At 50.2% G+C, this 22,796-nt stretch overlaps 1 long non-coding RNA gene across 1 annotated transcript in view; it reads right to left on the bottom strand.

Annotated features, from left to right (window-relative positions):
• Positions 1-9,578: 9,578 nt before the first annotated feature.
• Positions 9,579-22,796, bottom strand: part of LOC122423624 — an 88,327-nt gene continuing 75,109 nt past the window's right edge. Inside the window, exon 3 of the long non-coding RNA XR_006264193.1 lies at positions 9,579-9,738. This is a non-coding gene — a long non-coding RNA (uncharacterized LOC122423624). The remainder of the gene's footprint in view (positions 9,739-22,796) is intronic.

The raw sequence follows: 22,796 nt of genomic DNA, 5'->3' as shown, positions 1-22,796 counted from the left end.
GCTACTAACGATACAAATGCACCTTCCTATTGTCTTGTTCCCGGCGTTCCTGCCTGGCTGCAGCTACTTAACCCACCCTCCAAGATCTAGAATCAGATTTCAGCCGTATGGAATCCTCCCCAGGCAGCAGATGGGCTTACAAGTCTCTTGGTCTCTTCGTGTAATTAACAGCCAAGACGTGGAAAGCTTGCATTGTTTACGGGGAAGATGTTTCTTGCTCTTCTCTTGCTGTTCCCACGCCATACCATCTGAACCCGCCACCTTTTTGTTTGTTCAGTGAGATTCTTTAACTTTGCAGGATCCTCTGTGTACAGACTTCGTTCAACTGTCTCATCCCACTCTCAACGGCTACTTCCCTGTGAGTTGAGTTCAAGGCCAGAGTGCTTCTTGGCCCTGTAACTTCCAGGGGAAACATGAATCAAACTGCCATTCCATTCCCCCCCAACAAATGATCATTACATTTGTGTCTTCTGTTGTTGTTGTTCAGTCGTTCAGTCGTGTCTGACTCTGTGACCCTATGGACTATAAGCCCACCATCCCCTCTGTCCGTGGGATTCTCCAGGCAAGAGTGCTGGAGTGGGTTGCCATTCCCTTCTCCAGGGGATATTCCCCACCCAGGGATCAGACTCAGATCTCCTGCATTGCAGGTGGATTCCTTACCCTCTGGGCTACCCAGGAAGCCCCATGTTTAAAACAGGTTTTCAAGATGCTTTCCCAATATGTGTTGTCTTCTAATTTCCCCCAAAGCTTGTGGCTTGTGTAGTCACACTGCTGAGACACCCATACAACCAAGAAGACTCCAGCAGGAGCGAAGGCAGAGGGGGTCGGAATGATGGGCTACTGAGAGCAGAGAGAGAGGAACAGAAACCAAGGTGCAGCATTCCTTTGGTCCTCACCTTGCGGGGAATTTGTTTCCAGAGCTTTATTTAGATGCAAACACATCACATTCCCTTGTATTAATATTGGTAGAGCACTTTGTTTTTAGAGCACTTTAACTTACGGTGTTCACCCTTCACAAAAATTTCTCTGCACAAGAGACAAGGGGGATACTATTATCCTTACTGAACCTAATGGGGAACCGAGAAAGACAGCATGTGGTTAGCCAGATGTTCTCCAGAGAGGCAGTGAGGAAGCACACGCAGGACGCTTCTCCAGAGAAGCGTCATGCTGCGTCAGCTAGAGCAGGAGACTTTTGTGAGGCGAGCAGAAGTAACGCCATGGCAGGCAGCTTAGATTAGGAGTAGGCCTTCCTACTTCTGGGTGGTAAGATTATCAGGCCACCTGGATACAACCAATCCAGTTTTCGCTTAACACTGACCGCTGTTTGCCAATTAGGAAATTAGGAACGGGGCGGAAACCCCCGGGAAAGTCCCACGCGCGTGAAAGTTTTGACCAATGAAATTGCTTTGCAAACTTGTAACCAATCTGCTTAAACCAACTACCAACGGCATGTGCTCACCCTATAAATTTGTGTAACAGCTTGGGCTCGGGGCTCTCTGACCCCACACCGCTGCGTTGGATGAGGCAGGAACCCTGACTCGAGTCAGCAATAAACTTCCCTTTTAGCGAGTTGCATTGTCTTGGAGGCCTTCTCTCTTCCCGCTCGGGGATTCGGACATCGGGCGTAACAATTTTTCTTCCAGCCTTTTTACCTTCTTGATTTTTGTAAACCTTTGTTAAATTTTGGCTGTGTTGTGCAGCCTGTGGAATCTTAGTTCCCAGGCCAGGGATTGAACCCATTCTCCCTTGCAGTGGAAGGACAGAGCCTTAACCACTGGGCCACCAGGGAATTCCTTACCTTCTTGATTTTTGCCATGTAATATTTCCCCCATACTACTGCTCTCTCTACACAGACACACTTACATACACTACATACACAAAATATATGTATTTATTTTGTCTATATATGTACTTATGTATGTGTATATATACACCAAGTTGTTTTCGTTTAGTTGCTAAGTCATGTCTGACTCTTTGCGACCGCATGGACTCCACAACCCCATGGACTGTAGCCCGCCAGGCTCTTCTGTCCATAGGATTTCCCAGGCAAGAATACTGGAGTGGGTTGCCATTTCCTCCAGGGGATCTTCCTGAGCCAGGGATGGAACCCACGTCTCCTGTGGCTCCGTCTCCTGCATTAGCAGGCAGCTTCTTTACCACTGAGCCACTAGGGAAGCCTACATATAAATACACACACACACACACACACACACACATGCAAATACATACATACACACAAGATTTTCTTTAGAAAATCCTGCTAGGCCAAAAACTGCCTTTGCAATTCCTGCTCTATTTGGACCATGTTTATCTCTACACATGGCATAGGATAAAAATGATAATAGCTAGCCAGCTTTTCTGAGTGCTTACAAACATTATAGCTAATACCCACGGTCCTCCCACGAGGCAGGCCCATGGACGCTCTCTGAAGCTAAAACAGCCCGTCCAGGATCATACAATGCATATGCGGAAGAGCAGGAATCCACAGCCAGCTCCCTCTGACTCCAGACACCATGCGCATGGCCTCTGGAACTTGTCTGGCCCAGTTCTCCCACTGCACCTGTCATTCCCTGGGGTCTCGCCAGGCTCAGCCTCTTGAGGCTGCTGAATCTTCACCATCACATCCCATCCCTGCATTGGACTGTGGGCCTGGAGCCCTCTTTCACTCTGACTCCATCTTGCCCTTCTGAGTTCCAGGTGGCTTTGGTCAAGGCATCCAGAGGGCATGAAGTCACATCAGCTCCAGCCTTAGCAGGCAGGGTACTAGGGTGGATGAGGGCTTACAGTCACTGCTGACTTCTCTGGGACCAGCACATGGCCGCTGGATGTCCAAGGGCCACCTGCCAGCCTAGAAAGTCTCATGAGATGCCTCTGACACTCAGGGTGGGTGAGATGTTAAAAGGGCATCGGTGCTGGGATCCATGGCTGCTTGGCCTGGGGCAGTCATAACCCCAGGACTGCAGGACTCTTTGCAGGGAAGGGGGGTGGTGGTGCGGCTCCAAGGCCCCAAGGCGTGATGAATGCATCTTCCTGGGGCAGGTTCTTCAGCAACCTTTAGGTAAAGTGTCCAATTCCTCTTTAGGAGAAGCGTCATGCTGAGTAGAAAGTAGCTCAACTGTTTTAGTAAGAAAAGAAGAGACACTAATACAAGAGAAACCCGCAGGACCTGTGAAAAGTGCTGGGTACGCTCACTGCCTGGAGCCTGGACCCTGTGAATCCATCCCTGCCTCCCTCCCTCTCCCAGGGGGAGGTGCTGTCCCCTCATAAACTTGCTCAAAAGACCCCTGGGCTTCCCTGAACTGACCTCTGTGACCGTTCTTTCAGTCGCCCTAGGAATTTTTGGCTCTCACTGGTGTCGATTCCTAATCCAGCCCACCTTGCCCTGCAGGAATGTCAGGATCGTCCTGACAAGCTGAGGGGCATCCGGAGGTCACTCACTCTACCATCCCTCTGCAGTGCTGCCCAGAGATGGAGGACTGTTCCCCTCAAAAGGAATTCCCACCCCGGGCTAGATGCTGCAAGTCCTGGTGCTCAAGGCCACGTGGGGAAGAGCTCAGCACCGTCTGCTCAGGGTCTCCTGCAGAGACGGACATGAGGGTGGAGAGCAGAGTAGGGTAGGAGGGAACCAACCCGATGGCCCCTACCCCTGCAGCCTCAGCATGGGTCCTCCGAGGCTGCCCGGCACTGAGTCCCCCTGCACGCCCCCATAGTACCTGGTGGTGATTTGTGAAATAGGACACTGCTCCAAATGCATCCCACTGGTTTTCTGTAACCACGTGAGAAGTAACTTAAGTAACTTGCGCAAATTCATCTGTACTGACCTCCTGCTATCTGGTAGGTGCTGGGGGAGGTGTATCTCTGCCTTCCCAGAGTTTCCAACCAAAAGTGCCTCCTTCATCGGATATTTAGGGGGCTCCTGTGTTGGGGCTGGCACTCTGCTCCAGGCTGAGGACACAAGACAACTTAACTGTCAAGGCCAAACTGTCCTGCACGGGGGCAGGCAGCTAGAGCACCCAGGGCGTGTCATCACCCAAGGTCATAGAGACGAGGCAGGAAGCCAGGGTGCCAGGGCCTTATTCATGGCCCTGCTGCTCCGACCAGGCTCTCTTGGAGCAGGCTCCTGGCCACCCCAGGATTGGGGAGGAAGTCACTCCTTCCTTCAGGAGATCTGAGTTCAGGTCTTGACTCTTTCAGTCACTTGGGGAATGTTCCAGAAGCTAACACCATCTACCTAAGATTCCTTTACCTCTGCTTTCTCGAGATCCTCTTTCTCCTGGGTGTTTTTGGAGTCAACTGGTGGCCGGAGGGAAACAGGTGGTGCCTGGCAGGCTAAGGATACGGGAGATAAAGAACAATAGGAGAGGCCCTGTGAAGGGATGGGTGTGTGTGTGTGTGGTGTCTGCAAGGAAGAAGTCACCTAAAAAGGCTCTTATCTAACCAGAAGGTGAAGAAATGCTTCAGGAAGGCAGGTGAAGGGTGAAAACGTACCCTGGTGGTAGAGCTGAGATGTGGACGGGGGTGGTTGCTTCATCCCCATCTCCAAAGCAAACACACGGAAAATACTCGAGCCCTACTCCTGGCTCCGCAGAGTAGTCCTGCCCCGGGCCTCTGGAGGGCCAGGGCCTTCCGTAAAGCGGGAGGAAGAGAAGGAGGTTTCTACTTTCCCCTTCTTACCCCCAAACAGAGAGATCACCGCACCGAGCCTCTCAGGCGTGGTCACCAGGCTGACGTCTCTCAGCTTCCACTGTGGCCGGGGTGAGGACCGTGCACCTCCGCGAACCTGGCGCGGCTCCACCGGCCCCCACTCCGTGCTCTTCCTGCCAATTAACGCATCCTTCCTTCCCCGCAGGTAGGGAAGTGGCCGTGGCTTCTGTCTGACGGTCGGGCCAGCGCGGCTCAGACCCTGAAACCCCACGTAGGGGCTCACTGCGGGGATGGATGGAGAGGGGGAGGGGGACCCCTCAGAAGAAGAGCGCGAGGGTCTGGATCCCACCCTCCCCTCCTCCTTGAAGGAGGAAAGAGGGGGGAATACCAGGCTGGGGATGGCAGAGAAATTCAGGGGCTGGCTTAAAGGACACAGACTGAGCTGCTTACAGCCTGCGGAGGCTGCCAGCGGCCCCAGATGGCGCGGTACCTGCTGCTCGAGCTGAAAATTGATTTTGGAGGCGGCGAGGGAAGGAGGAGGGGAGGAAGGGAAAGGGGCTACGGAGCAGGGGGTGGGGAGAGAACTTGCCAAATGGAGGGTGGAACTTACAAGCTTTGATGAAGACACTTAGGCAGACACTCTGGGGGTAGACTGATGAAGGCAGGATTAGAGAGGAAAGGGGGTCTCCCTTGGGGATCCAGCCTCTGGGTTCTGTCCCATTTCCACCTGGGTGCTCCCACTCCACCCTCCCTCCATTCCCACTTGCCAGTCTCCAAGGACCGCCCCCCACACCCCCACCCCGGGTGCTGCCTCTGTGGTGTGGAGAGGCCAGGGGTCCGGCCCTTGTGACTCCCACCCACACTCAGAGGGGACCTGACCCTGGAGCTGGGGAGGCTTCCTCTCCAGGCCCCTCGACCTCCCAGACCTTTCTCGGGCCACGTCTCTAACTCTGAACTCAAAATGTCATGTTCTCTTTCTTGGAAAGTGAAAGTTGCTCAATTGTATCCGACTCTTTGCGACCCCATGGAATTCTCTAGGCCAGAATACTGGAGTGGGTAACCTTTCCCTTCTCCAGGGGATCTTCCCAACCCAGGGATCGAACCCAGGTCACCCTCATGACAGGCGGATTCTTTACCAGCAGAGCCACAAGGGAGATGTTGCCAAACCTTTGTAGCCTTAGACCCACAGGACTTCTATCTGCCTCCCACCACCTAGTTACTCATCCCTTCCACAAACACTACCCGGCACCCTTGGCCGGCCCTGCACCAAACACCAGGGAGAAAAGACCCCCACCAGATGAACCCTCACTGTGCTCAGAGCCCACAGAGAAACTGGCCCCGATTTACTCCAAATTGTAAGAACATCCATGGACCCAGGGAGACACAGGGGCTCAGAGAAGAGAGGCTGCCAGAAGCTCAGGGAGAAAGTTCCAGGGTGGAGACAGGATCTGAGATGGGACTTTAGGGAGGGCACGGATGGAGGGGGAGGTGAAGTCTAGGGGCCACGAGGACAGGTCACTGCAGGCAGAGGTGACGGACCCAAAAGCCTGGACGTGGGGAGGGGAGGGGCGGGGAGCAGCGCTTCTTGACCTGAGCAGGGACAGGGAGAACAGGACGGCCAGGTCGATGGGCTGAGTGTGGCCACACCCGGCGTCTGTACTCAGGTCTGCAGACAGTGTGGCCCCATGATGGGACCCTGAGGCTCAGGATCAGGGAGGGGTTCGCAGACTAGCTGGGCAAGAATGAAGTCCTGTGATGGTGAGGTGACTGGAGAAGGAAGCAGTGGACTTCCACGGAGGAGACAGGCAGCATCTTCTTCATTGTTCAGGGAACATGGAGACTGGGGAGGACGGAGGCTTGCAGGGCAGGTGCCCAAGGGAGAGCGTCTGGGGAGTGTCCATCACAGGCAGCCAGCCCAGCCCCGGGCAGCCAGCCTGGGTCTGCAGCCTTCTGCCGTGGACACATTCCTGGCTCCCAGTGATGTCCCCAAACAGCCCAGGAGCAAGCTGGGCACGGCTCCCTGCTTCCACCTTGCAGAGGAGGAAACTGAAGCTTAGAGAAAGGGCCTCCGCAGGCGACCTGGGATGTTAGAAGTGAAGTCAGGGAATGAATTTGGGCTCTAGTCCACAGCTCTCTGCTTTCTAGAAGGCATTAGGAGTCATGACCCAGCACGGACAATCCCCATCGCTGTGATGGGACCGACATGCCTGCCCTCTCTGAACACCTGTGAGGTCACAGGTGACATGGCACCAGGGCCATCCCACCCAGTGTCCGCATCTCCCCAAACATTTGGGGAGGCCTGTTTCACTGAAATGACACTCCCTTCCTTTCACTAGGGCTTCCCTGATGGCTCAGACAGTAAAGAATCTGCCTGCAATGCAGGAGACCTGGATTCAATCCCTGGGTTGGTTGGATTCCCCTGGAGAAGGAAATGGCAACCCACTCCAATATTCTTGCCCGGAGTCCTATGGACAGAGGAGCCTGGCGGGCTGCAGTTGATAGGGTCGCAAAGAGTTGGACATGACTGAGTGACTAATGCTTTCCTTTCACTTGGTTCTTTCCTGGATAAGAGCCCACACCTTTAAAAAGGAACAATGCCCAGCCCGAAAGAAAGAAAGAAAGTGAAGTCGCTCAGTCGTGTCCAGCTGTTTGTGACCTCACGGACTGTAGCCTACCAGGCTCTTCGGTCCATGGAATTTTCCAGGCAAGAGTACTGGAGTGGGGTGCCTTTTCCTTCTCCAGGGGATCTTCCCAACCCAGGGATTGAACCCAGGTCTCCCACATTGCAGGCAGACACTTCACCATCTGAGACACCTGGGAAGTGCTCAGCCCTAACCAAACCCTTAAAAGAGGATGCTGAACTTGACCTTCTCCTGGCTGGAAAGTGTTTTGTTTTTCTTTTCTTTTTTAAAGAAATGATTAAGAATTGCAGCAAAGCATCTGCCCAGCCCGTGAAGGGCCACTCTCCCCAGAGGCATGTTGCCACTTGCCTCTATCACCTGGGTGCAGGCAGCACATTCTTAGTTGCCCTAGGGCGTCAGCATCACCCCTGACCTGACGAGCTGACTCCCGCCTCTTGGGCTTAGCTGCATCTCGAAAGGGCAGGGCAGGGCAGCTCTGCGCATCAGGCTTTTTGTGTGGTCCAGCAGGCCTCGTCCCCATGGGGCAAGGTCTAAACCCCTGAGCAGCTGAGTTGCCCAGAACACCTCACCAGCCAGTCCCCGGGAGACGCGCAGAAGCAGCTTGCATCAGGTAGCCCGCATCTGTCCACACGCAACTGGGCAGGGCCTGGGAACACCATGAGGACCAGGGATTAGGTAGACACCCAGGGCCACCGGTTTGGGGAGTTCTCATCACCACGCGGCCCCGCCTCTAAGGAGCCTGTGACCCCTGGAAGAACTGCACTGGCCACAGCCCACAGAAACAACGCCCTCTGAATAAATAGATGCAAAAACCTGAGCAAAGGGGAGCAATTCCACTCTAACCAAGGGGAAGGCAGGGCACAGAAGCCTGGACTAGAGAACCTTAGAACTGGCCCACGATACCCAGCTTCTCTTTCCTCAATGCTTTCTGCCTTAAGACTCCAGGGAGGCTCCACGCCCTCTCCCTCTCCTGCCCAAACTGCCCGCTGGAGTGAGTATGACCAAGCCATTCACACTAAGCCATGTACAGATTGCCAGAGAATAACATGGGAGGAGCTGACCTCTACTTAGGTGTGCCAGAGCTGGGTGGTACCTCTGGGGAACCAGGGGCCAGGATCCTTCCAAGAGTACGACAGGGTGGGAGGGGTAGAGAGCAAGGTCCTGGGACGGCTGCTCCTGACTTGCTGGCTGACCTGGACAAAGCACCTTAAGTCTGCGGTCCCCCACTTCCTCCTTTGAGAAATGTGCATGATGGTACTGACTTCCCACCGCGGGTGTCAGGATGAAGATAAACTGTATGGCTGCAGCACCACCGCCACGTCTGACAAGTCTTAAGTATATAATGGACGTCTGCTCATCCCTTCCTTATTCCTTGACTCAGTTGCTCACAAAATCCCTTCCTGGTGCCTCTCCTTATCCACCTGCAGGCCATCCTGGTTTCTGAGTCCCAGCCCTTCGCATCCACAAAGCTTCCTGTCCAGAGTCAGTCCTTGGCACCCATGTCTTTGGGGAGCCAGCAAGCCCATCTATCTGAGACAGAGTTTCCCGAGGAATGGCTGGAAGGGGATGAGCTCTGAAAGGGGAGTCTGCTCCAACTTCCTCTCATTTAGGTCTCGTCTCTGGGCAGCCAAGAGGCTGTTCGTAGCTTCTTCCAAACACGCTTCCTGCTAAATGTCCCCTGAGCCCTGATATTTGGCCCTGCTCTCACTGTAGCTTGGGGAGAGAGCAATCCCCAGTGGGCAGGGCAGCAGGCCCCCGGGGCATGGTGGGGGCTGGTGACGAAGCCCTCTGAGGGCTGCAGCAGAAGCAGGGTCAGTGGGGGCAAACGGATCGGATTTGAACCCTAGCTTGGCTGCTCTCTCAGCTCTGCATGGGTAGAGAAAAAAAATTTTTTGAGCCTCTCTGTTTTCTTCATTTTAAACTCTGAGTGACGAATTTATTTATTTTTAATTGGAGGATGCTTACTTCATAATCTTGTGTTGGTTTCTGCCATCCATCAACATGAACCAGCTGTAGGTAGACTTATGTCCCCTCCCTCTTGAACCTCTTCCTGCCTCCCACTCCATCCCACCCCTGTATCCTTCTCTCTATGGTCCATTGTTAGGACCTGGGATGACAAGCTCAGGAGACATGAATGAAAGAGTTCCGAGACAAATCTCTGAGATCAGAGACAGGGATGGGGGTAAAATTGCTTCAAATTCCCTGAAGTGTGGGGATCCGTGGCTGTTACCATGGTGGTTGATGCATCATCCTTAGGAGGTTGCAGGAAATTTCCTACAAGTTTTCCTCAGGGGGACCAGCCAGGCTACCATACCTGCTCAGTATTTCCTTTAACTCCAGACTGGAATTCCTCCTGAAGATTTGATCTTCAGGTTCAGACGTTGACCTTGCTGGGAGCACACACTTGGACACTCCTCAACCCTCTTAAGATGACAGTGTCCCAGGACAGTCCCTGCCAAGCAAATGGATAAACAGTCTTTAGAACTAGTGTGCATGTGTGCTAAATTGATTCAGTCAAGTACACCTCTTTGTGACTGTATAGCCTGCCAGGCTCCTCTGTGCATGGGATTCTTCAGGCAAGAATACTGAAGTGAGTTGCCATGCCCTTCTCCAGAGGATCTTCCTGACCCAGGGATCGAACCCTCATCTCTTACATCTCCTGCTCTGGTGGGCAGTTTCTTTACCACTAACACCACCTGGGAAGCCTGGCATATGTATATCTATGGCTGATTCATGCTGGTGTATGGTAGAGACCAACACAATATTGTAAAGCAATTATCCTCGAATTAAAAAAAAAAAGAAAAACAACTAAAGAAGGATGCTTAGACAGGTGACTTTTTCTCACATTCCATGCCAGTGCTTCGGGATGGGTGGAAGATCTGGGGTTGAGATGTTTGCAGGATCACACGAGCAAGCAACCAGGAGAGGTGGACGCACAGGGCCAGGCAGGAGGCTTCTGGCAGCATTAACATTCAGGCTGTGTTCTGCAGAAAGCCCAGGGTTCCGTGTGTCAGTGCGTGAGCTGCGGTGCGTCACTCGTGCCATTAACAGGCACTTTCCATTTTGGCAGCCTCGGCACATTCCGCGTGCTTTGCACATGCGCACTGCTCTGTCCTCCAGGAATAGCCACGTCCAAACCCTTCCAGGCCCCACCTGGCCCCGTTCCCTCCTGTGCCCTGCTCATAGGGCAGGGCTAGACTCTGCCCGTGGGTCATGATAGAGATATTTTTTGCAACCTGAGGATCGAGTTGCTATCTGTGGTCTGAAAGGCACAGGCCATGGGGAGACTGCCCTACATGTGGTGGACTTTCAATAAATCTCTCTTAATGAGTCAATAAATTAAAGGAAGGCATGAAGAAGGACTTCTCTAGGGTGGAAATTGTCTGTTGCTGAAAAGGATGGTGTCAGCTCTCTGGATCAGGCCCCTTAGCAGAGGAAGAAGGAGGAGAAAAAGAGGAAGGAGGTAGAAAGCCTGCCCTGTTGGTGCTTAATGGGGAGGACGCCTCTGACAGCCTGCAGCAGAGGGTCCAGGGGGACTTGCTCTGCGTGCCCACAGAGGATTCCAGGCATGGCGAGACCTGTTGGGACATTTCAGAGCATGTCAGCCAGAAATACTGAAATCTCCCCCATTCTACATGTTCTTGCCAGTTTCAACACTCTGTCTGGTTCCTCCCTGCTCAAGAATTCCTGTCAGTTATGAAAGGAGGTCCTACACTGTCCCCAGTTCGAGTTGCTATCTCAATACCCAGGCTCCAGGCTTCCTGAGCTTTTCTGTTCGTCTAGTAATGGGGTGTGAGAATCAGGGAAATCCATGAACAAAACTCTTCTTGCTTAATAAAGCCCTGGATTTTTTTTTTCCCCAAATTGACTTGCAACTCACGAGTCCTTCCCTCGGCTTTCAAAGCCCTCTGTAATCTGACTGCTCACGACTGTCTAACCTCAATGCTCATCTCTCTCCCTGGGAAGGATGACAACAAGAGGGTATCTCCTCTTCCCACACCTCAAATGCCTTGACCCCCTTCTCCGCTCTCAAGGCCAATATGACCCCCTTGGGACTGACAGGTGAGATCTCACTCAGCCACCTGCTTTTCGGGCAGAAGGTGTCAGTGTCACCCTGTGGCATCTGGTTGGACCAATGGCTAGATATTTTCCATGCAAATACCACCAAAAAAAAAAAAAAAAAAAAGAGAGAGAGACGAATCTATGGACAAAAGGGAAATAGCAAAGCCAATTTGGAACCAACTTTGGCCGAGGGAATTGTACAATCTAGCTTTAATGTGATTAAGTCAAATTACTTCCAAAGAGGATGCAAGTATGACGGCCACTTCTTTGGCGGGGGGGCTGGCTGGGACTGATTCTCTTTCAGAGAGCCAAGGCCGGATTTGGGTTTTCATGAGCCTGAGGCAGCGAAGATATGGGGAGTGGGGGTGGGGAGCTCTGGAATGTTTTCCTTTCACAGGGAAAAATTTCAACCAGAGAAGAAAACTCGGTTCAGAATAGCAAATGGAAAATCAGCACTTGCAGGGTAACCTGGGGTTAATGGATGCAGACTCCAATATTTTGGAGTAAAGGATAAACAGAAGAAAAGAAAGACCCTTTCCTGTGGTCAGTCTGATCATTTCATAGTATGAGAACCAACGGAGTGACACCAGGCTTGTATGTGAGGGGACCTGCAGGAACACACAAATGACCTATGTGACATTACAATTACCTAGGTGACATTGATGCAGTCCAGTCACAGCGAAGGCTCGCTGTACCCACTAAAAACAGTTTCCTTTATTAAACACTCATCATGGGCTTGGTGTGGGCCTCCCAGGTGGCGCTAGTGGTAAAGAACACATCTGTCAATGCAGGAGGTGTAAGAAACGCAGGTCGAGAAGATCCCCTAGAGGAGGAAATGGCAGCCCACTCCAGTATTCTTGCCTGGAGAATCCCATGGACAGAGGAACCTGGCAGGCTGTGGTCCATGGGGTCACATAGAGTTGAACATGACTGAAGCTACTTAGCAAGCATGCATGCACACACATGGGCTTGGTATCAGTCCAAGAACTTAACATTTATTGTCCCATAAATGAGATCATCCTCATAACCATGAGCCAGGTATTATATCCATTTTACAGGTGAAGAAACTGAGGATCAGAGATGCCAAGTTTGCCTAAGGACAGCCAACTTTTTGAGAGGCAAAGGTAGAATTCAAAACCAAACAAAGCAAAAAACCAACACAGGAGTGTCTGATCCCAAAGCCTCCTGATGCAGTATTTGGGACTACACTGAGACAGACTCAAAGCTTGAAGCTCCATTCCAGCATGCCATGGACTTTTCTAGAATGGTGTATTCCCAGCCACATGCTGTGCCTTCTGCAGTGACTGTATCCTCAGTGCTCAGCAAGATTGCTCCAAGGTTCTGCTGAAGCAAACCCTGCACGGAGAATCTGTGTGCAAATGCTTTAAGAAAGGGCTCCCAGGAGGTACCGAGAAGGGAGTGGGACAAGCAGGCTAGAGGAGAAAAAGCCAAGCAGGGCTGTGATTGCAGGTGGAGCTCCGACTTCAGTCCAAACCTGCAGCCATCTCTGGTGTGTAAGTTGCAATTCAGAAGGCATCCCTCCTGGAGGCCAGAGAGCTACCAGCTGCTCTGGAAGGAGGGCCTGGGATGGGTGGCAGACTTCTGGGACTTTCCAATGCTTGCCTTAATAGCTGCCTCACCAATGGCCCAAGGACAATCCTCTGAAGAGGGCCCAGTTACAGGCCACTTGCAGCAAAGCACTCAAACCAGGGGATGGTCCATAGACCAGAAGTGGTGGCTACAGTCGTGGTTGGTGAACTTCAGAGCCTGGATTGAAAGTCTCGCGTGGAGTGTTGGCTTGAAGGAGTCAGCCATGGGACAGGCCACTGAGTCCCAGTGTGGTTCAATGCAGGACATCCATCTATACCCGCAGGAAGCCAGCCGCCATTGCCAAGGCTGGTACACAGTATTGGTCAGGGGCTATGTGGTGGGCACAGGAGAGGTCCAGTACCGCACGCTGTAGCTTATTTGTGAGTCTGGGCATGGGTGAGGCCCCCGTCATCAATATCCAGAGTCCACTACAGAAGGATGAAGGAGGAAGAGCTTGGCACAGGGATGTTCCATTGACTTGGAAGGGGTAAAGGGAGCCCTTTAGTAGAAATCACAATTTGATGACTCAGTCACTAACTGACTCTTTGGAGGCCTAAAGTGCCTTCAGAAATCCGTAGATGACATGTCCTAATGGAATCCCCAGGCTGAGCAACGGCCCATCCTTCATTCCAAGGGGGAGCAGACTGTTTTTCTCACTGGTCCAGGGGTCTCACTGTTCTCATGGGGACAAGGATGGGCCAGGAACAGGGTGGCAGCCTTGCCGAGGAGGTAAGGAGAGGTCTATATCCTCAGCCAACCCCACATACTCTCTGCTCCCAAGAGACAAGGAGCTGGGAACAGGGGCAGGCAGGTGGCTCCTGTGAACAGGGAGAGGATGGGCAGAGGTTAGACCTGAACAAAGGTGGGGAGGGAGGGTCTGTGACCCAGAGAGAGGAGGAGAGAGGATTCCTGGGGCGGTGGTGGGGGATTACAAGCCGTCTGAATGAGGGCCAATCTGCCCCCTCTGCCTGACAGCTTTAGCTCCCAGCAGGGGCCTGGCAGCTTGACAGCTGCCGTGGGCCCCCATCCTGGCATCCTTAGTGTACATCAAGCGCCTCCTTCCTCCAGGACCAAGACCGGGAAATGCCCTGAACAAAGACGCTTGTGCCCAATCTCAGTTCTGCCAAAGTTACAGTGGGTCCACCTGGTGCTTTATCCTCCACCCTCCTGATCTCTTTCCTGAAACGCATCCTCTCAGGGTCAGCTTTGCTGTCTCTCCCTCCTCATCTCCCAAGGCCAATCACCAGCTCCTACTGCTCCTCTTCTCAAAGTATCTCTTCTGTTTCATCTCCCTCCTCAGGTCATGTGATGGAGTGGAAAGAATACAGGATGCATGCTCCAAGGGTCTCTGTTCCAGGATCAGCCTTTTCCACCTGCCGGCCGTGTGAGATCCAGTCCTTCCTTCCTCACTCCCACCCTCTCATACCTGCATTCTGTTCTCCACCACCTGGACCGCATGGCCATCCACCCAGGATCCCCCGGCCAAGCTGTGTGCACACTTCCTGCCCCATCCCCCACCCTTTCCACCCAGGCTACATGCTCTCAGGTACCTACGAGAGCCTCAACAGGATCCATCAGAAAGTTCTGGTCCTGAGTCAAAATCTGACCAGCAATACAGTTGTTGTTGTTGTTTTTCTTGTGCTTTGGACTCAGATCCTTGGCCCAGTCTGCAGCCCCTTGATGAATGAACCTGAGTGAGACAGAATGGGCCCTGGAATACACGCCTGAGTATGAATGAATGAATACCAAAGAGGTTAGAATTGTTAGTGAATCCACCAAAGAGGGGTGGAGAGCCAGGGAAAGGGCAATGGCAAAGGATATATATTCTAACTGTAATGGATGAACAGAAAATTCATATGGTAAGGTCCATGAATATTCATTGGAAGGACTGATGCTGAGGTTGAAGTTCCAATACTCTGGCCACCTGACACGAAGAGCTAACTCACCAGAAAAGACCCTGATGCTGGTAAAGATTGAAGGCAAAAGGAGAAGAGGACGACAGAGGATGAGATGGTTGGGTGGCATCACTGACTCTATGGACATGAGTTTGAGCAAGCTCCAGGAGACAGTGAAGGACAGGGAAGCCTGGTATGCTGCAGTCCTTGCGGTGGCAGAAAGTTGGACATGACTGAGCAGCTAAACAACAACAGCAGCTCTCTGGGAAAAAGAAATACTATGATGATAAGTCCAATGAAAGCCTTTGCAATTCACACGAACTTGTAAAATGAAAGCATTGTCCTTCTGAGTAAAACTACTGGTTCATCTCCACGGTCCAAACAAAGAATTTTAGTTGTCAGGAAATTCTAACCTGGACTGTGAGTGATTATGTTAATGGTGGTTCTCTGTTAGCTTAATCTGACTTTTAAATATAATAGTGAGAGATCTTGGGGGCAAGTTTTGGTATCAACAGTGTAAGGGGAAAAAGTGTCTTTGAAAAAAGGAGCAGACCTGGGTCACTGACGCATCCCCCCTCCAAAATACAAGCAGGCTGCTCAGGGATAAGAGCTGAACATGACAGACTAGTCCCCTTGGTCCTTGACCCCTGCTGTGCCTGGCACATGGGACTCACAGGGAAGGAGGCAAGACAGTGCATCGGGTGTAACAGAACACAAACGCAGCACAAACAGACAGAGCGATGTCTGCACATCACAGTCAAACATTGAGCACAGGGGAGTTCCCTGGTGGTCCAGTGGTTAGGACTCAGCTTTCACTGCTGAGAGCCTGGGTTCAATCCCTGGCCAGGAAACTAACATCCCATAAGCTGTGCCCCCCAAAAATAAAATAAGTTTTAAAAACCACTAAGAAGAAATAAGGTTGTACAAAGTGGTACAGGGCCAACTCATTCACATGGATGAATTCCCCTGATCTACATCAGCTTATCCTCTAAATGCACAAAGAACATTAAGGGTGTCCAGCATTCAATAAAACTATGCATTTGCTCTCTCAAATCCCCACCTCCCCGGGTGGATGCCTCCTGGTTCTCGATCCATGACCAGGCTGTTGGTCACATCATCAAAACTATTCATTCAAAAGGGCACTCAGTAAGCATAAAACACACAAGTGATAAGCCTTTTATTTTAATTCAAAATATACACATGTGTTTATTGTACAACTTTTACATGAGGGACCCAGGTCACAGCCCTGAGGATAGAGACCTGAAGATGACCATGCCAACCTTTCTTTTGTTTTTTGCAAAAGCCAAACTCTTAATGCCTTCTCAACAGTTTCCAGTTTCAATTTGCTCAAAGTATTAATGGAAGAGTTTACATGCATGAAGAATCTGGTTCCAGAAGCCTAGATTTTTATAACTTTGGTTTCACTTTTATATTTGGCTTATTCACATCTGATTGGCATCAACTCTTTTAGTAACGCACCTGTATTGAGACATTTCAGAGCATCCAACTTCATTTTCACAGACCTGCTGGTTCTTCTCACACTCTTATGTAAAGTGAATTCAAATTAGATGGGGCTGGTGATTCCCAGAGGAGACTGGAAGGCCACAGTTCATGGGGTCACAAAGAGTCAGATATGACTGAGCACACACAATTAGATTAGTTCAATGTAAAAATAAGTACAACCACTTGAGCCAGTGTGATAACAAACACAGCCGACACTTCGTGGGCCAGCTGTTTACCTGGAGGCAGCAGAGGTGTGCAGGTGTGGGGGGAAGCAGCCCGTGGCCCTGGGCCACTGAGCATCAGAGGAGAATACCTCTGGGCAGCCAGTGACGCCTGAGGGTAAGATTGGCTAAGAGAGCTTCTCTTGTATTCCATATTCCCTTATCTCATCCTCTCTTTCCATAGTAATGCTAACAGTACTTTATTCAGGGACAATTAACAAACATTAAAATGATCAAATGCTAAGTGTACAGCTTAAGGCCCTCCCGTGACTACCACCCAGGCCAACAGAAGGAACGTTTCCATCACTCCATAGAGTGCCCTCTTTCCCCCTTCCGGACAATCACTGTTCCCCCAAAGACACCCACCGTTCTGATTTCTGTCACCATGGATTAGTTTAGTCTGTTCTTGAACTTAACATAAAACAAAGCTGCTGAACATTTTGTGTCTGGTTCCTTGCCTTTAACATAATGTTTTCGAGATTAGTCTGTGCGGTCACACAGACCAGTACTGTCTTCTCTCCCTCTCTCTCTTTTTTGTTGCTGAGATAGTTTTGATACCCATCCTCTCAGCTGAGCTCACTGGCAATCACTGAAGTTGAAACGAGAGAGAGGGCGGGATGAGGAGCCCCTTTCTCCGGGGTCCTTTCAGCCCTTACTCAAGCTCTGTAGCCTTCACTAGCTGCCCCCAGCAAGGATGTGGGCAGTCAAAGGCGCAGGGGTTATCTCCTCCCACAACTCGGGCAGTGACATAGAATCTACGGTACAGGCGTTGTCCGAGTGGTTGAGAATCCACAAGCGTGTCAGCTATGCCTCTCTTTTCCTCCATCCCAGCCACGTGGGCACGGATGAACAAGTCTGGGGAAGCTTCCTTGGGCCCAAGTAGTCCACTGAGGCTCACTCACAAGTCACCAGCCCTCCTCCAGCACCAATCGATGATGCTAAGGGTGGTTCTTCCTCATCAACACATACAAATCCTACGGGAGGAACCCGACGAGGTCATGTTTGCCTATATGACCACTGGACCCATTCACGGATGGAGTGCCTGGGCTCTACTTTGCAAATTTCTTTTTTTATTTTTATTTTTATGGAAATACAGTTGATTTACAATATTGCATTAGTTTTAGGTTTACCGCAAAGTGATCCAGTTTTATGTATTCAGTTCAGTTCAGCTCAGTCGCTCAGTCATGTCCGACTCTTTGCGACCCCATGAATTGCAGCACGCCAGGCCTCCCTGTCCATCACCAACTCCCGGACTTTACTCAAACTCATGTCCATCAAGTCAGTGATGCCATCTAGCCATCTCATCCTCTGTTGTCCCCTTTTCCTCCTGCCCCCAATCCCTCCCAGCATCAGGGTCTTTTCCAATGAGTCAACTCTTCACATCAGGTGGCCGAGGTATTGGAGTTTCAGCTTCAGCATCAGTCCTTCCAATGAACACCCAGGACTGATCTCCTTTAGGATGGACTGGTTGGATTTCCTTGCAGTCCAAGGGACTCTCAAGAGTCTTCTCCAACACCACAGTTCAAAAGCATCAGTTTTTTGGCACTCAGCTTTCTTCACAGTCCAACTCTCACATCCATACATGACCACTGGAAAAACCATAGCCTTGACTAGATGGACCTTTGTCGGCAAAGTAGTGTCTTTTTTATTTATAAATTTTTTTTTTTTTATAAATTTTTTATGTATAAGTTTTATGTGTAAATGATATATATTCTTTTTTCTTTTATGTTCTCATCCATCTTATGCTATTATTGGAGAAGGAAATGGCAACCCACTCCAGTATTCTTGCCTGGGAAATCCTACGGACAGAGGAGCCTGGCGGGGCAGTCCATGGGGTTGCAAAGAGTTGGACATGACTTAGCGACTGAACAACAAAACAACATAAACCAAATGGAGAGAGTTTCATGGAAACAGACACACTACCATATGTAAAATAGACAGTGGGAATTTGCTATATGACTCTGAGAACTCAAACTAGAGCTCTGTGACAACCTAAAGGGGTGGTATGGGGTGGGAGGTGGAAGGGAGTTTCTAGAGGGAGGGTACATATGTATACCTGTGGCTGATTCATGTTGATGTATGGCAGAAACCAACATAATATTATAAAGCAATTATCCTCCAGTTAAAAATAAATTGTAAAAAGCAACATATGTTATTACAAGATATTGAATATAATTCCTTGTGCTACACAGTAGGTCCTTGTTTGTTGTCTATTTTATATATAGTTGTTTGTATCTTTTAATCCCAAACACCTAATATCCCTTCTCCTCTTCCCCTTTGGTAACCATAAGCTAGTTTTCCATGTCTGTGAGTCTATTTCTGTTTTGTAAATAAGTTGGACTGATCCTTTGATCATTATGTAGTGTCCTTCTTTGTCTCTTTTCACAGCCTTTATTTTAAAGTCTATTTTATCTGATATGAGTATTGCGACTCCTGCTTTCTTTTGGTCTCCATTTGCATGAAATATTTTTTCCAGCCCTTCACTTTCAGTCTGTATGTGTCCCTTGTTTTGAGGTGGGTCTCTTGTAGACAGCATATATAGGGGTCTTGTTTTTGTATCAATTCAGCCAGTCTTTGTCTTTTGGTTGGGGCATTCAACCCTTTTACATTTAAGGTAATTATTGATAGGAATGGTCCCGTTGCCATTTACTTTGTTGTTTTGGCTTTGAGTTCATACAACCTTTCTATGTTTTCTGTCTAGAGAAGATCCTTTAGTATTTGTTGAAGAGCTGGTTTGGTGGTGCTGAATTCTCTCAGCTTTTGCTTGTCGGTAAAGCTTTTGAATTCTCCTTCATATCTGAATGAGATCCTTGCTGGGTACAGTAATCTGTAAATAAGTTCATTTGTATCAATTTTTTTTAAGATTACACATATAAGTGAGATCATATGGTATTTGTCTTTCTTTGGCTTAGTATGATACTCTTTAGGTCCATCCATGTTGCTTCAAGTGGCATTCTTTCTTTCGTTGATATGGCTGAGTAGTATTCCATTGTACAATTATACCACATCTTCTTCATCCATTCTGCTTTTGATGGACACCTAGTTTTCTTGGTTATTGTAAATAGTGTTGAAACAAACTCTGGGGTGCATGTATCTTTTTGAATTTTTATTTTCTCTAGATATATGCCCAGGAGTGGGACTGCCGGGTCATATGGTAGCTCTATAGTTTTAGATTTTTGATACTTTGGCCATTTGATGCAAAGAGCCAACTCATTGGAAAAGACCCTGATGTTGGGAAAGATTGAGGGCAAGAAGAGAAGGGGGTGACAAAGGGTGAGACGGTTAGATAGCATCACTGACTCAATGGACATGAATTTAAGCAAACTCCAGAAGATAGTAAAGGACAGTGGAGCCTGGCCTGCTATGGTCCATGGGGTCACAAAGGGTTGGACATGACTTAGTAACTGAACAATAACTATACAATTTATGGATCCACTTCCGGGTCAGCTATAGCTCTGAAAGACCAGTCTTTTCCCTCTCCTGAGTTCAGTACATTTGCGAATCCCATCTCCTCTGCATCAGGGAGCATCGGTGGCCCAGGGCCAAGGCCATTTGGCAGCTCCTGAGGCTCCGCTCAGCATGCCTGACAAGGCCAGTGGTTGTCGAGAGGTGCAAGGAGCAAGGGGAGGGCGGAGCTCAGATTGTTCATGCTGGGCGGTTGGCAAAGACACTTCCTGAGGCTGGGATGATGCTCCTTGATCCACAGAGACAGTGGGCAAGACAGGGCCAGAGTCTGTGGCAGGTCACTGTTGGCGTCAGTTGGTACTAATTGTCCAAAAATCATTAGGCTGGTGTCTGGCAGGACACCCTTGATGAGCAAAGGTACAGTTTGTGCTGAGATCTGGTTATATGTCTAGGCTATTTATTGACAGAGGGAGGGAGAATAAGGAAGGAGGCTGAGAAAGGATAAAACATACAGTGGGAAGGAAGCTCTCCACCTCTCTTGTCTGACTTCATTCTCTCACTTCCACCAAAACAATGAAGGATTTGTCTGCTCTCATACAGACAGGGGAACTGTGGGTTTTATGCTGAAGAATCTACTGTCTGAACTCGACCACCAGCATGTGACCTGTTGATTTGCAGCTCTGCGAATCCCAGAGTTGGAGACCATTCTCAACCTGGTCCTGCTTCTTTCTCAATGGAGATCTGAGTTCCATAGATGGAGTCCAGGGCAGAGCTGGTGTTCATGAGTCTGACTCCCAACTGACATATTTTATGGTATCAACAAGATCATCAAGATACTCAAACTCCAGACCCTACTTCTGTCCACTTCAGGAAGAGCTGCCCTCCTCCAACACAGAGGTCCACTTTCAGAAAATGTGAAGAGTCCTGGAAAAGTGTTTAGAGATCTGGGGGAAGATCACTGAAATACAAAGAGAGCACTGCCCTTGTAGTCAAATTCACAGTGGACTCTTGAGCTGATTCCAAGGTAAAGAGCCAAATGTCCTAACAAGGGTCTGGAGCCTCACAGGGGCTGGTGAGCTGGTTGGGGGCCCAGAATGGCAAGATGGGTCTCTCCAGGAGGCATGTGCTGGGGGAGGGACTGGTTGGGCCACTCAGGCCTGCCCAGCTGTCAGGGGTGGGGTACCAGCAGGAGGGCCCTCCCCTCTCAGTGAGCAGCATCAACTGCTGACATGAAGCCAGCTGGTCAACCCCACCCAAGTAGGCAGAACCAGGGGGTGTTGGTGAGGGCTGGAGGGATCTGATTCTGACAAGGACACTGTTAGATTCTGTTTAGATTCATCAGAAGGAAAAGACTTGGACTGAACCAAAAATTACCTTCAGGTCTAGACCTGGACCTGTTAGTCATTCAGTCATGTCTGACTCTTTGCGACTCCATGGACTATAGTCTGCCAGGGTCCTCTGTCCATGGAATTTTCCAGGCCAGAATACTGGAGTGGGTTGCCATTTCCTCCTCTAGGGGATCTTCCCCACCCACGGATCGAACCTGAGTCTCCTGCATTGCAGGCAAATTCTTTGCTATCTGAGCCACTAGGGAGACCTACAGGAAATGCTACCTTCACGTTGGTGAGGTGGGAACAAAAGGAAACTGACTGCACAGCCCAGGAAAGAACACAAGGCTGGTCTAGAGGACATTGATGTTGTAGCAGGCACCATGGGGTCACCTTCAGCCACACAGAGCGAAAGCCTCAGCCTTTCAGGGCCCCCATTTTCAAAGAGAAGCTCTCTGTTGCACTTTCTCTTGGACAGAATGCATCCTCAACCTCTCTGCTCTCAGGATCTGCCCCGGGGAGCACGGAACTCTCCCCATGTGGTCCCCTAAGCCTGACATTAACCTAACTCCCCCTGCATCTTCCCTCTGTCCTCACAGCATTGGCTTTCCTCTTCACATCCAACTCCCCTGGTCCTAACCCAACTTCCCACAGCCATCCCTATGACAGATGTATAGTCCTCCTCATCCTTTAAGTCAGGTCTGAAGGCCCACTCTTCTGAGAAGCCTTCCTGGGTTGACACTACCCTGTGCCTATGTGCTAAGTCACTCTAATAGTCTCTGACTCTTTGTGACTCCATGGACTGTAGCCCATCAGGCTCCTCTGTCCATGGAATTTTCAAGAATACCACAGTAGGTTGCCATTTTCCTCTCCAGGGCATCTTCCTGACCCAGGGATCAAACCCGCCTTTCCTACATCTCCTGCATTGGCAGGTGGATTCTTTACCACTAAGCCACCAGGAAAACCCTGGATATTAAATCACAGAAACTCTTCACTCTGTTCCAGGAGACTGACATTCACATTTCTTCAATCCCAAGTTTCTGGGTTGACACGTTTCTCTGGGGAAATAGTTCCAGAGATGGACAGTCCAGCCAAGAGGAGGAGGAATAAATCTGAAGGCAGGCTGGGGACAGTTTGTTCCACAATCCCTCAGCAAACTCATCTGAAGTCCTACACATGACTAAATCGCACTTGGGGTGGTTTCCTCTATGGTCCAGAGCCAACAAACAGAAGTGTGTGTACATCTCCACCTGGAACTGTTACCAAGTCATTAGATGTGCCTATGTGTCTTTCTCAGCTGAGTTGTGAGAGATGAAGGTACCCTCCAGCCTGATGCTCACACAGTCCCTGACCTGAGAACCCACTGAGACCCCAGAGGAAAAAGAGGGGGCTCTCTCTTGCCTTTTTCTCAGTCTAACCCAATGTGTGTGCGTGCAGGTGTGTCGGGGAAAGAGGGAAGCATCCTGGCCAGGTTAGTGGGTCACCATCACCATCTCTTGTCCCTGC

Source organism: Cervus canadensis, chromosome 21, assembly GCF_019320065.1.
Source record: "Cervus canadensis isolate Bull #8, Minnesota chromosome 21, ASM1932006v1, whole genome shotgun sequence".
NCBI classification, from domain to species: Eukaryota; Metazoa; Chordata; class Mammalia; order Artiodactyla; family Cervidae; genus Cervus; species Cervus canadensis.
The sequence above is the reverse complement of the archived record's forward strand: the minus strand, read 5'-3'. Positions and strand labels throughout refer to the sequence as shown.